Source organism: Pseudoliparis swirei, chromosome 15, assembly GCF_029220125.1.
Source record: "Pseudoliparis swirei isolate HS2019 ecotype Mariana Trench chromosome 15, NWPU_hadal_v1, whole genome shotgun sequence".
In the NCBI taxonomy this organism is placed as follows: Eukaryota; Metazoa; Chordata; class Actinopteri; order Perciformes; family Liparidae; genus Pseudoliparis; species Pseudoliparis swirei.
In genome coordinates, this window is record NC_079402.1 from 6,434,970 (window position 1) to 6,449,603 (window position 14,634).

A 14,634-nucleotide genomic window follows, 5' to 3' on the forward strand; every position below is an offset into this window, starting at 1 on the left:
ATTGGCTCATACAGTGAGGCAGGTGGACAGAGAGATAGGCAGAAAAAAAGAAAACCACGCAGACGGATAACAATATTCAATTTATTTTGTATCACAAAATAAAAAATTGCCTATAGAGGTTCTTTACAATCTGCGCATGACATCCTCTGACCAGGTACCTCACATCGGATCAGGAGAAACTCCCCCAACAAGCAGCCGTCCAGTCCAACAACGGCACTTGCCAAATTATAATGACCTCGGACACTCACCTAAACTACAGATTATTTATTTTTAGACAAATGTACAACAATAGTTTGCAGAAAACCGGCGGACTGAGACACTCCTCTTCCAGGCCTGGTGGCTGATCGATGCTCCCTGATGAGACGCACTGTAACAGATCAGGGTCAGTAAGTGGGCGGCTGGATTGGAAATCAGCGTGAAATGTGCCATATTCATAAGGGTGAGGACTTTGCCTTGCAAACTGAGTCACTAGTTGTTGTATTTTTTCTTATTTTCATGAACTCCTGTGCAACTGCAAAGCCTAAACTCCTCAGTGTCTAATGTGTGCGAGGTTGTGAGGCTGTGGTGTGCGTCTGCCTGGGTTGCACTGACAGATGTGGGTTTATTTTTTCCAGAACACCATTTGGATTCACGAGGGGGGACAAAAGGTCACCTCTTTGGATAATGAGATGTCACCGTCATTCAATTTGCGTCCTGCTAAAGCAAAGAGCACTGGAACCATTAATGGATTTAATGTGTGCTCATCACATAACAGGTGACTTACATAATAAGTAAACCATTAAATATAGTATGAATAAATAAATCAGGGTCTCATGACGTAGGTGTCGCAGTTCAGCCCGATGACTGAGTCAAACCTGGAAAATGTTTGTTTTTTTGTGAGTGGGAGACAACACGTTTTAATACAAAATGTTCCTGATGTAGTTATTGTCCTCACCAGTAGAGGATGGACATTTGTTTTTGAGGTTGTATATGAAAAATATTAGGATTTAATTTAATTTATTTTGACACCCCCACCCCTCCTCTGCTTAAAAGTAAACAAAAAAACTCATCATATAAACAAAAAAAGTTGCATACTGAATTTAAAAAACATTGCATCCATGATTAAAAATAAATTATAAATGTAATACAAATTATATATATATATATATATATATATATATATATATATATATTATCAATGAGGCTATTAGTTAAATCACTGGCACTTCTAGATAATTTTCTTGTTTTGTACATTCACATCCCAATGAACTACAACGACATTCACTAACATTATCTTTTTTTTAAAGTATTACATTTTTGCTTTTAACTTGCAAAAAAAAAAACATTCCAATGAAAAGTGTTGCAAATATAATCCATCATAATCCTGCAGGAGACCCGTATCTTGTTCTTTCCATGCCACATTCCTTCGACCTCAGACCTGGGATCAGTGTTGATAATAACCAAACAGTTCAGGACCCGCCCACTAAACCGGGTGACTGACAGCCGGTTCCTCCAACCAGGTGGCAGCCGACTGTGTCTGGCCTCCTCCCCTCCTCCTTGTCCGACTTCGTACCTCTGGTGCCCCGCTAGTCTGTCCGGGGGAGCAGGAGAACAACTCGACGGAAAGTCCCAACTATGGAAGGCGACAATATAATAATAATGCCTGTTTGACTCGGGGACATTTTCCAAGGTAGGTTTGGTTGTTTCTAACTGTGGAGGAGAGAATTATCTGCTCGTAGGCTGCGCGTGTCGTGGGGGGAGGGGGGGGGGGGGGGAGGCGAAAAGTTGATCCGCCTCGCTCCCCGGTACAAGTCTACTCCAATGTTATTCACAGTGGGGATGTGTCATGCTGCTAGTTTGCATGTTGATCCCTGTTTAGCTTGTGGGGCACCTTGTTTTTTAATTATTCATTTTTATGGGCTTTATAATTATGCATACCATAATGTCACAACAAAATTATGTCACTATTATTATTATTATTATGTATTATTATTATTATTTATTATTATTCTGATTGGTAAATGCAACTGAGATAAACTGACCTGTGTACTCACAAAAAAAAATTATATATATATTTTGAGTTTTAAAATAAATGGAGTTTCTTTAGTGAGTGAAAGTTGTAGGAAGACATGTCGCAGCAGCAAACAAACAGAGTTGTGTTGTTGCTATACTTAAACATATTATAGTGTTAGAATTTGAATGAATAAAAAAACAAAAACTTCAGACTGGTGGCTTGAGTGTGGTTTTGTGAGCTGTGTGTTCACGTCCACGCGCACTACTCTTTTCTGTCGGGAAAGTAAGAGCAGCACATCGAAAGCACTGCTGATGATGCATTGCCTTGTTTTGCTTCTGGCGCTCAGACTCCAAGCACACAGGGGACGCCTTGGCAGTGTGCAGATGAAACGCGTTGACATCGTGAGTCATCCAAAGGCACTTGTTGATGTTATCAACAGTCTGCATCATCCGGCTCTTTCCTTTTTGTATATTCATTAACACGAAATAGTTCCGGAGGGGGCAAAGGTTAATGCTCCAAGTCTGCGATCTGAAACAAATACTGTACACAAACGCAGATGGGGACTCGCTGCAGATGTGCATTCCTGCAACCAGTAGAGTGATCAAGCCTTTTAAATAGAGCTCAACAGGAATGCAAACAGACCGAGCAGAAAGACAAAGCCTCGAGGGAAAAGGGGTGGGTTGTCTCGGGAGAAGGTGTCAGTGGAGGAGACGAGGCCGCAAGCTCGTTTTCACTCCGAAGTAACCCAGCGTGTCGCTCCCGCCAATGTGAAGCCGAATGCGGGTCACAGTTCACGTGACGGAGGGAGGACGCCGCCCTCAAAGCCACCGGAAATCGAGGTCTGGTGGCGATTTTAAACGTGGGATGTGTGCCCACGTCACAGTGCCTCGCCCGCATTACACTGCACGCTGTGAGCAGAGAAGCGGACACATTTGAGCCGTGAGCATGAAAGTCCCAGTGGCGTGCGCCCGAGCCGGTCCGTGACGCTACGGAGCGCAGAAAGGAGATTCAAACTCATCTTATGCGTTGAAACTTGTTTTTTTTCTCCCCGTTTTGAGTCATCATTCAAAACGAATAGATAGAAAATGACACATTAAATATGAGTCAGCGGATTTAAGTAATCTTTTTTTTCTGTTTTTGTGTCTTCATTTGGTTGGTGATTGATTTTTACTTTTTGTTTTCTTTTTACGAGATAGAAAATGATTAAATACGAGCGGATTTAATAAATCTTTCTTATCTATACTTTCACACAATACTTGTAATCCTGTTTTTATGCCTCTCTAGCTAGTAAAATATTGTGTAATAGTGATACTCTTTAACCAGAGAGGCGTTAAAGGCGTTCCTTAATTTTATTTCATTTCTTCGAGCGCCAGCTGATGGTTGGTTCACTTTTAACACCGTTTGTTTTTAGCTTCCATCTTTTCTAACTGTGTTCAGTGCTGAATGAATCCCACATCCCGGATTCCATCAAACTAACATTGTAGATCCTTCTGACTATATTGGTAATCACTTTTTTCAAAATATGATCTCATATTAATTCAGGGAGGGTGCCCTCTCACTCCTCGCGGCTTTGAATGGGGTTTCTGGATTCATGAAGGGTTTTTCTCCGTTGTGTTGAGCTCAGGGTGTTGTTGGTTCGATCAATATGAGTCACATCAGTGTCGGGTGCTCACAGTTTTGTTGTGTCTTTTGTAGAGTTGTCTCCGTCACATTTGGCGGTTTGATTCGGAACAAGCGACGAGGGTTGTCAAGATACCAAAATAATAACTTGGATTTTTATACCTTCCATTAATATTATGATACCCGATGCTTACGATACCAGAATTCGATGCAATACCACAGATACAATACGATACTGGTACATCTATCTATAATAATACAGAAAGCATCTGTATGGTAACAAATGGCATACATATGAGTTTTAGCCTACAGCAAGATATTAATAAAAACTACATGGTGCCATCATTCAATTCAATTCAATTCAGTTTATTTGTATAGCCCAATTTCACAAATTACAAATTTGTCTCGGAGTGCTTTACAATCTGTACACATAGACATCCCTGCCCCAAAACCTCACATCGGACCAGGAAAAACTCCCAAATAACCCTTCAGGGGGAAAAAAAGGGAAGAAACCTGGAGGAGAGCAACAGAGGAGGATCCCTCTCCTAGGATGGACAGATGCAATAGATGTAATGTGTACAGAAGGACAGATTTAGAGTTAAAATACATTCAATGAATATAACAGAGTGTATGAATAGTTCATAGTAGGCATATTCCACGATGGAGACCTCCACGATCCATCAGGCAGATGGCGGTGGGGAGGAGGTGAGTCTCAACAGGACAGTGGCGTAGTCATGAGCAGGAATTCCACGACCCAGACGATCCATCAGGCAGATAGGATCTATGCCGTCTCATAGGGTCCGATGACCCCATGAGACGTAAAGTCAAAAGGACTTCCGGACAGAAAGCAGAGTTAGTAACGTGTGATTGAGAGATGAAAATTCATCCTTAAGGAGAGAAAAAGAGGAGATAGGTACTCAGTGCATCCTAAAACGTCCCCGGCAGCTATAAGCCTATAGCAGCATATCAAGGGGCTGGACCAGGGCAAACCTGATTCAGCCCTAACTATAAGCTCTGTCAAAGAGGAAGGTCTTAAGTCTACTCTTAAACGAGGTGACTGTGTCTGCCTCCCGGACTGAAATTGGAAGCTGGTTCCATAAAGAGGAGCTTGATAACTAAAGGCTCTGGCTCCCATTCTACTTTTTAAGACTCTAGGAACTACAAGTTGTCCCGCATTTAGTGGGCGTAGCTCTCTAGTGGGGCAATATGGTACGACAAGCTCCTTAAGATATGATGGAGCATCACCAATCAAGGCTTTGTAGGTTAAGAGAAGAATTTTAAAAGTGATTCTTGATTTTACTGGGAGCCAGTGCAGAGCAGCTAGTGCAGGAGTGATGTGATCTCTTTTCTTAGTTTTAGTGAGAACACGAGCTGCAGCATTCTGGATCAACTGGAGGGACCTAAGAGACTTATTAGAGCAGCCTGATAATAAGGAGTTGCAGTAATCCAGTCTCAAGTAACGAACGTGAACCAATTTTTCTGCATCTTTTGAGACAAGATGTGCCTGATTTTGAAATATTACGTAGATGAAAGAATGCAGTCCTTGAGATTTGCTTTACGTGGGAGTTAAAGGACAAGTCCCGATCAAAGATAACGCCAAGATTCTTTACAGTGGTGTTGGATGCCAGGGCAATGCCGACTACAGAATCCGCATCACCAGATAATTGAACACTGAGGTGCTCAGGGCCGATTAAAATTACTTGGTTTTGTCTGAGTTTAACATCAAAGTTGCAGGTCATCCATGTTTTATGTCTTTAAGACATGCTTGAATTTTACAGAGTTGGTTGCTCTCCTCTGGTTTTATCGATAAATATAGTTGAGTGTCATCTGCATAACAATGAAAGTTTATGGAGTGTTTCCTGATAATATTGCCCAAAGGAAGCACGTATAAGGTAAATAAAATTGGTCCAAGCACAGAACCTTGTGGAACTCCGTGATTAACGTTGGTGGTTATCGAGGCGTCATCGTTTACAAATACAAACTGAGATCGATCTGATAAATAGGATTTAAACCAAATTAGTGCCGTGCCTGAAATGCCAATCGACTGCTCCAGTCTCTGTAACAGGATGTCATGGTCAATGGTGTCGAATGCAGCACTAAGGTCTAACAAGACCAGGACAGAGGAGTCCTTTATCTGCTGCCATTAAGAGGTCATTTGTAATTTTCACCAGTGCCGTCTCGGTGCTGTGGTGTTTTCTAAATCCTGATTGAAATTTCTCAAATAAACTATTATGATGTAGAAAGTCGCACAACTGATTTGCGACCACTTTCTCAAGGATCTTGGAGAGGAAGGAGGTTAGAGATCGGTCTGTAGTTAGCCAATACCTCTGGATCCAGAGTGGGCTTCTTCAGGAGAGGTTTAATAACAGCCACCTTGAAGGAGTGTGGTATGGCCTGTTAGCAGAGACACATTGATAATATCTAATAGAGAGCCGCCAATTAAAGGCAAAACGTCTTTAAGCAGCCTCGTCGGGATGGGGTCCAAGAGACAGGTAGACGTGTTGAAGTAGAAACCGTTGAAAATAATTGGTCACGGTTGATAGGAGAAAACCCTCAAATATACACCAGGGCATACAGCGGTTTCCAAGGCCATTCCACTTGAGGACAGATTGGCACTGGTTATGGGCAAGAGATTATTAATCTTGTCCCTAATAGTTAAAATCTTTTCATTAAAGAAGTTCATAAAGTCATTACCACTAAGGTTTATAGGAATGCTCGGCTCCACAGAGCTGTGACTCTCTGTCAGCCTGGCTACAGTGCTGAAGAGAAACCTGGGGTTGTTTTATTTTTCTATTATTGATGAGTAATAGGCTGCTCTGGCATTACGGAGGGCCTTCTTATATGTTTTAAGACTATCTCGCCAAACTAAGCGGGATTCTTCGAGATTAGTTGAGCCATATGCGTTCAAGCTTTCGTGACGTTGCTTCAGTTTGCGGGTCTGAGGGTTATACCAGGAGCAAACCTCCTCTTCCTCACTGTCTTCTTCTTCAGAGGGCTATCGAGTCCAGTGTCATTCTCAGAGAGCCTATGGCACTGTCAACAAGATGATCAATCTGGGACGGACTAAAGTTAGACCAGGAGTCCTCTGTTATATTGAGACGTGGTATCGAATCAAATACAGAAGGAATCGCTTCTTTAAATTTAGCTACAGCACTATCAGTTAGACATCTAGTGTAGAAACTTTTGACTAACGGAGTACACTCCGGTAGTATAAATTCAAAAGTTATGAGGTTGTGGTCTGACAGAAGAGGATTCTGTGGGAAGGCGTTCAAATGCTCAATGTCAACGCCATAAGTAAGAACAAGATCAAGCGTGTGGCCAAAGCTGTGAGTGGGTTTCTGTACTCTCTGACAGAAGCCAATCGAGTCCAACAAGGAGATGAATGCAGCACTAAGGCAATCATTATCAACATCCACATGGATATTAAAATCTCCAACAATAATAACTTTATCGGTTTTAAGAACCAAACTTGATATAAATTCTGAGAATTCAGATATAAACTCTGAATATGGACCTGGTGGCGGTACAGAATCACAAATCGAATTGGCTGTAGTGTTTTCCAGGTTGGATGTGAAAGACTAAGAACAAGGCTTTCAAATGAGGTGTAGTGTAATTTTGGTTGAGGATTAATTAATAGGCTCGATTCAAAGATGGCTGCTACTCCACCTCCTCGACCGGTGCCTCGAGGAATGTGAGTATTAATATGACTTGGAGGAGTCGATTCATTCAGGCAGACATATTCTTCATGGCTCAGCCAGGTTTCAGTTAGGCAACATAAATCAATGTGATTATCTGATATTAAATCATTCAGTAACACAGCTTTAGATGACAGAGATCGAATATTTAGGAGACCACATTTAATAGACCTATTTTGTTGCACTGCTGAAATAATTGTGTTAACTTGTATAAGGTTATTGTGTACGACTCCTCTTCTGCTTACTTTTGATTTATTTAATTGAAGTGGCCGTGGGACAGACACAGTCTCTACTCTAAAGTCAAGGGTGGGTAACTGCTCGAATGGAAGAGCAGAGAAGGGTGTTAAACTACAACTCTGCTCCCGGTTCCTGATCTGAACCCTGGGTTGTCATAGATTAAGTCCGGTGATCAACTTGGTCATATTCGCAGAAATGAGACGCTCCGTCCAACGTGGGATGAATGCCGTCTCTCCTCATCAGATCAGGTTTTCCCCAGAAAGTCTTCCAGTTGTCTACGTAGCCCACATTATTCGCTGGGCACCACCTCGACAGCCAGCGGTTGAAAGACGACATTCTGCTATACAATTCGTCTGTCTGCAAATTTGGGAGAGGGCCAGAGAAAATTACGGTGTCCGACAACGTCTTGGCATAAGCACACACCGATTCCACATTAATTTTAGTGAGTTAATCATAGCGTTGATTAAACACGGCTATGTAGGCCTATTGTCCGTATCTGACCAGATGACTACATAGTTCCTTTCAGAAGTATGAGCAATTGTAGAGTTACATCATTTTACAGATGTTTGTTTGAGGTGAAAAAACCCCTGGCCTGTGTGGTTTTAAATTAAGTTTTCAGATGGGTCGCTCACTGTCTGTGTGTCAGTGGTCTTTACTTCACTGTCTGTGTCAGTGGTCTTTCCTTCACTGTCTGTCAGTGGTCTTTCCTTCACTGTCTGTCAGTGGTCTTTCCTTCACTGTATGTCAGTGGGCTTTCCTTCACTGTGTCTGTCAGTGGTCTTTCCTTCACTGTGTCTGTCAGTGGTCTTTCCTTCACTGTCTGTCTGTCAGTGGTCTTTCCTTCACTGTCTGTCAGTGGTCTTTCTGTCACTGTCTGTATGTCAGTGGTCTTTCCTTCACTGTCTGTGTCAGTGGTCTTTCCTTCACTGTCTGTCAGTGGTCTTTCCTTCACTGTCTGTCAGTGGTCTTTCCTTCACTGTCTGTATGTCAGTGGGCTTTCCTTCACTCTGTCTGTCAGTGGTCTTTCCTTCACTGTCTGTCTGTCAGTGGTCTTTCCTTCACTGTCTCTCTGTCAGTGGTCTTTCCTTCACTGTCTGTCAGTGGTCTTTCCGTCACTGTCTGTATGTCAGTGGTCTTTCCTTCACTGTCTGTCAGTGGTCTTTCCGTCACTGTCTGTATGTCAGTGGTCTTTACTTCACTGTCTGTCAGTGGTCTTTCCTTCACTGTCTGTGTGTCAGTGGGCTTTCCTTCACTGTCTGTAATCTAGCCAAAGTACTTCGACATTTCACTTCTGGCATCTTATTTTCCAAAAAGCCGAGGACCGTCAGCAAATCCTCCCGTACTTGACGCCGTGTCTCCGCTGCGATCGCTCGCCATGAGTGAGCGCTGCCTGTTGCGTGTGTGAGCGCTGGGAAGCCCCGCCCCCTTCCAGCCAATGCGTGCAGACAGCATGACAGGGAGTGGAACAGTGCGTGCGCCCGCTCTGATCACACGCTATTGTAATTAAGTATCGCTTCAAAAAAGATGCAAAATCGTATCTTTTTTTTAACGTACGGGTGCCGTGGTACTTTTATTAGTATCGATACACCACGCAACATGACAAGCGACTAGATTGACCCATTTTGACTGCCGATTGCAACCAATGTCCATCCGGCATTCCCATGTGGCAGAAAACCAAACACAGAGTTGCTTCATGCCGTGGTGTCCCAGGGTTTTCTCCATCACTGATCATTTCTTTGTTTTTAAAATACAATTCAACTAATTGGACTCTGCGAAGAGTCCAAGCCGACTGTGGTTTCGTGGCTGTGTGCTCAGTGGAGCCGGGCGCCTGGCCGCTCCCATGCAGTATCTCTTGTCAATTGCGTTTTCATGAATTTCCCGTCGTAGACTGGGTGGCTCGGAGCCAGGATGACACTTCCTGGTTTCAATCTCTACGGCACGCTTTAAAAACCTGCGCAGCAGAAGGTCGGCTCTTCCGCACTGAAAGTAAATGAACACAGGAAGTGCCACAGGAAGTGCCAAAGGAAGTGCCTCTGGAAACGGAAATCCAAGGTGCTCAGATGTTAACGTTATTACAATTAGTTGACTGGCAGGAATATTGATTTTGCATTCCTAAAAGCAGGTAAGCCTATTAATAAATACAAGAACAATGAAACAACAATTCAATTTTACAATTTATTAATATACAAAATACAGTTAATATGATCTCAAAGCCATCAAACCCCATTGGAAAAAGTCAGCAATTTTACCACGGCGATTGTAAAACACAAACTGTCAACTAAATAAAACTCATCGAAACTCCCGGGTTGACTTTTTCCACTGTTTCAACAATCACCAAATGTAGTAAAATAAACCCTGATTTCACCAAGTTGAGTGTGAAAAGAACAGCCGTCACGCTCTCCCCACAAACCTCCATCAGGCAAAAGTTTCGTTCCACCTCGCCAATTTAGATGAGGAAAACAAACCAAAAGACATCAAGTTTACTCGCATATTTTCCCTGATTCCAGATCAACAGGAACACGCAGTGGGCCTTGTGAGTGTGCAGAGGATACACACATGCATGCTTGGAAGTCTTGGAACAGACAACTCAGAGAATAACACTTACAGTAAGTTTACAGCAGCGAGCCAGCCAAACAAAACCAACACACAGTACATTTATCAAGAGTTTTCCAGTTCCAATTAAAGGTAGTGGGGAATAATCTTTGAGGAGTTGCATAATCAACCAGATGAAGGCTCAGCTAGAGACAGGGATTAGACCTACACCTTTCCCCCATTGTTCCATCACACCCCTTTACATTCGGCACACCCCAAAGTCCCAAATTAAAAACATTTTCTTTCTTCTGCGGTTTGATTTAATACAGACCTACAACAATTTACTCATTCTATTCTTCGGTTCATTTTTTAACGACGTGCTCAGTTCAGTTAAATCCACCTCCACACACCTCATCCTAGTAAGAGAAAGGTACCGTTATTCAGCTCGGCTCTTGCTTTGCCCGATTCCCTGCAGACAGCCCTCACTGGCAGTCCAGTCTGTAGCTCTAGCTTGTGGCCAAAAACCACATGTGCACACACACACACACACACACACACACACACACACACATATGCATAACGTGCACACAAGTATGCAAAGGACTCCCAACTCAGACCTTCACGCAGACTAAATGCGTGCAGATACACGCGCATAGGCAAACTCTTCACGAACTATCTTTTTTTATGCGTGCGCCCCCCCCCCCCCATCCCCCATAATCACGTACATGCACATGGAGCTAAAACTCAGTCCAAGCCGCCATAATGTGCTCTCCACACTCATATTTCACTAGTCACACACAAAGGGCCCACGGCAATCAACTTTTAAATTAGAGAGAAAGCTGCTCCAAGAACTCGGAACGCTGCTTGCCAGAGGAGGAGGGAGAGAGACTGGGAGAGCCAGCTCTTGATATTAAACCAACTCTGAGGGGCCCGGATCGGGGGTATAGTCGTCTCCTCTCGTGCTGCCGTGACTTCATCCCCACTTACCAGGCACAATGGTTCGGCCTGGGAGTTCTTGCTCGTTTGCCTCTCGCGCTTCTACGACCCTCTGCATTCTTTGCCACAGTTCAAAACACAGCCACGCCACGAGGCGTTAGGTAGGGGCTCGGCGTCGAGGGTCGGAGCCGCGGCTCCTGTTCGCGATCAACCGACCAGTAAGCACAGCGATAGTGTGCTGATAGTGAAAGTGTCGAGTTTGAAAATGTTTTTTTCATTTTATTTTTCATCCAAGGGTAAAAAAAAGTCGACCGCTTCTGTCAGTGCCGGCGCTGCCAGCTCTACAAGACGACTCCCTGTGTGATGGTTGAATATAATGGCAGCTCTGCTGAGAAACCCTAGACTCGCTCCTTGATGTATGGGAACTGACGCCAACCATCCGAAGTTTGCTGCATCTGTTTTAAATAGAATAACTATTTTTGCCAGCGGCCTTAATTCTGGAAACATGTGAGATTATAATGGGTAACCACGAAAGCCATTAAGGGAATGAGTGGATGCCGTAGAAATGCCAGAGGAATTCAACAAACGGTTGCAGATCGCAACCGACTGTACCACTGTGTGGTGTTGGTACACGTTCTCCCCATGGCGGCACGGGTTCCCTCCAGGTAGCTCAGGTTAAATCAGTGGTTCTCAAACAGTGGTACTGCAGGGGGAAATGCAGAGATAGCTTTATTTGGAACTTCACGATACACACGTTCAAAGTACATGGACAGAAAACTAAGTCATTAATAGATACATGTTGAAATGCCTGTACCTTTGTGTACATGTTTACGTTACGCCGTTAACAGGTTATGCTTGCGCGACGGCCAAGACTCGGAAAACCCACCCGGAAAGATGGACGTTAAAGACCGTGCTCGCTTCCTTCCTATCCAAACGTGATTTACGATCCTTTCTCTGGACCTCTACAGGCCTCCACTGCAGGAAACTAATGTTTTCCACTATGGGTCACAGATGAGGATGTGCCATGTTGCTGTGAGGTTATTACCTTCGCATTGAAAATGCCGGAAGGTTATGTTTTGATCGCTGTGTATTTATTTATTTATTTATATGCGTGTTATTCGCAAAACTCAAAAAGTATTGAACCGAATCGCATGCAATTTGGTGGGATGATTGTTTATTATCCGGGGACCAGTTGATTAGATTTTGGGATCGATCGGGTCAAAGGTCAAGGTCAAAGGTCATGAACAGGTCAAAATCTTTCGCAGAACTCAAAAAGTATTGAACCGAATCTCATGAAATTTGGTGGGATGATTGTTTATTATCCGGGGACCAGTTGATTAGATTTTGGGATCGATCGGGTCAAAGGTCAAGGTCAAAGGTCATGAACAGGTAAAAATCTTTCGCAGAACTCAAAAAGTATTGAACCGAATCACATGAAATTTGGTGGGATGATTGTTTATTATCCGGGGACCAGTTGATTAGATATTGGGATCGATCGGGTCAAAGGTCAAGGTCAAAGGTCATGAACAGGTCAAATCTTCTTGAATCACATGGAATTTGGTGGGATGATTGGTTATTATCCGGGGACCATTTGATTAGATTTTGGGATCAATCGGGTCAAAGGTCAAGGTCATGGAAAGGTCAAAATCTTTTTTTTTACCATAGCACGATACATTTTTGTCCAATTGGCATGCAACTAATGCCAAAATGTTCATAATTCAATGCCCAATCTTGTGATATGACAAGGTATGCGCTCTACCGAGTGCCCGTTCTAGTTCTGCATGTTTTGACTGTGACCAACATACCTCAACACATTTAAATGAACAAGCACATGTGTATGACATGTGCTGTGCACGTTTGAGGTATCGGTGCAATCCTGCGAGGCGTATATTCTGTCCTTTAACAATACAGCTAACTGCAAAGATTATCAAAGCGTAGAAGAATATTACGTCTGTGCTGGAACAATTCTCTGTGGATTGGCTCAAGTATGAGAAATCTGCGGGTTGATTTTACGAGCTGCCGTGGCAAAATGAAATGTGCCGACATCTTTGGCCGCTTGGTGTTGACTCTCGTCGCAGGTGTTCACATTTACCGTCTCTGGCAACCTAAAAACTTTCCGTTTGTGACCCAGACGTGAAACTTAAAGCAGATCTTCAGCTGAGCACTCGTATCCACCATCTTGTTCTTTGGAAAAAGCTTATCGAATGCGTTAATGCTCTCTTGGCCGCCTCGTGGGGTTAATTTTTTTCCGAAGCGGTGAAGAAATCCATCTCTCTGCGTGAAAACAAGTTTGAGTGGCAACAGGGAACTTAAAGGAGAAAAAAGAGTGTCCCAAAATAAAACAAAAGGGAGAGAATAGATAAATATCGATGACATTGATGCGCATATGTGGCAATATTCATAAGCGGCCACAGTGTACAAACGCTATTTTACAAAAGACCTGCTGTGATCAATAAAGTGTATCAACCAATGTTACAAAAGCCCCGAGGACGGTGGGAGTCGGGATGGGTGCTAAGATCTTCTGCTTGCACCTGTATTAATAAGGGATGGGTATCGTTTGTTTTTTTCCATTACCGGTGCTAAATCGGTACTTTTAAAATGATACCGGTGCTTAAAAAAAAGAAGCACAAAACAACGATTGACAATGACGACATTAAAAACCTCTTCAGCCATATTCCCTGTAATAGCCGTTCCCATGGCGCACTGACAAAAAAACGGATATCACTGTCGTACTCAGTAGCTAGCGGGAGTTACGAGCTAGCGCGAGTTACGAGCTAGCGCTAGCTACGAGCTAGCTTAAACATGTTTATTATGGCTAATTTATTATTTCTTGGCCTACTTTTATGAATTCAAGACTTGCAATCAACGGCTGCTCTTGTCATCATCGGTCTCCACGTTTTCAGGGGGACCGGTCTCCCCATCGCGCCCAGCCTGACCGCTGATGCACCGAAATGTGCGTTGCGTTTCGGTCCGGGTGGCACCGGTTGTATTTTGGTACCCAACCCTAGTATTAATGAGGCGGTCTAGCAGCAATCTAAGAGCACCATACATCCCATTTATATAACTACAACTATAACAACTAATACTCCAAAATAAGAGCCATGTTGTTGTCTTTTTGATGCGCTACATCAGCGGTCGCCAACCCGTCGATCGCGATCGACCGGTCGATCTCGGAGACGTTCCCTGTCGATCTCCAAAATAAAATGAAAATAAAATCAGAAACACATTGTTCCTCGTTCTCGAACATTTTCTGAAGTGTCTTCTGAAACGTTTTCTTCGTGACTGAGAGATCGCCAGAAAAGATCTCCACCTTATTTTAATGAACGCCTGAAAGGGTTCTCTGACAACAGCCGTTGTTCAGATGTGCTCCCGAGAGGGGAGGGTACGCAGAAAGGCGAGGCGGGAAATGCAGAAAGACCTTTATTCATAACTTTACATATTACACAAGTTCAAAGTACAAGGACATACAACTACGTCATCAATAAATACATGTTGTAATGCCTGTACCTTAGTGTAAATGTTTACGTTACGGCATTTACAGGTTCCGCCTGCGCATGCGCTTCTGTCGAGATTATTGGGGACTTGCCAGGTCTTATCTCCGTGAGAGCGGCTTTTCTGCTT

At 43.4% G+C, this 14,634-nt stretch overlaps 1 protein-coding gene across 1 annotated transcript in view; it reads left to right on the forward strand.

The window, feature by feature from the left end:
* Nucleotides 1-1,580: 1,580 nt before the first annotated feature.
* Nucleotides 1,581-14,634, forward strand: part of il11ra (interleukin 11 receptor, alpha) — a 53,369-nt gene continuing 40,315 nt past the window's right edge. The window contains exon 1 of the mRNA XM_056433086.1: nt 1,581-1,669. The gene's annotated coding sequence lies outside the window, so the exon portion shown is untranslated. The remainder of the gene's footprint in view (nt 1,670-14,634) is intronic.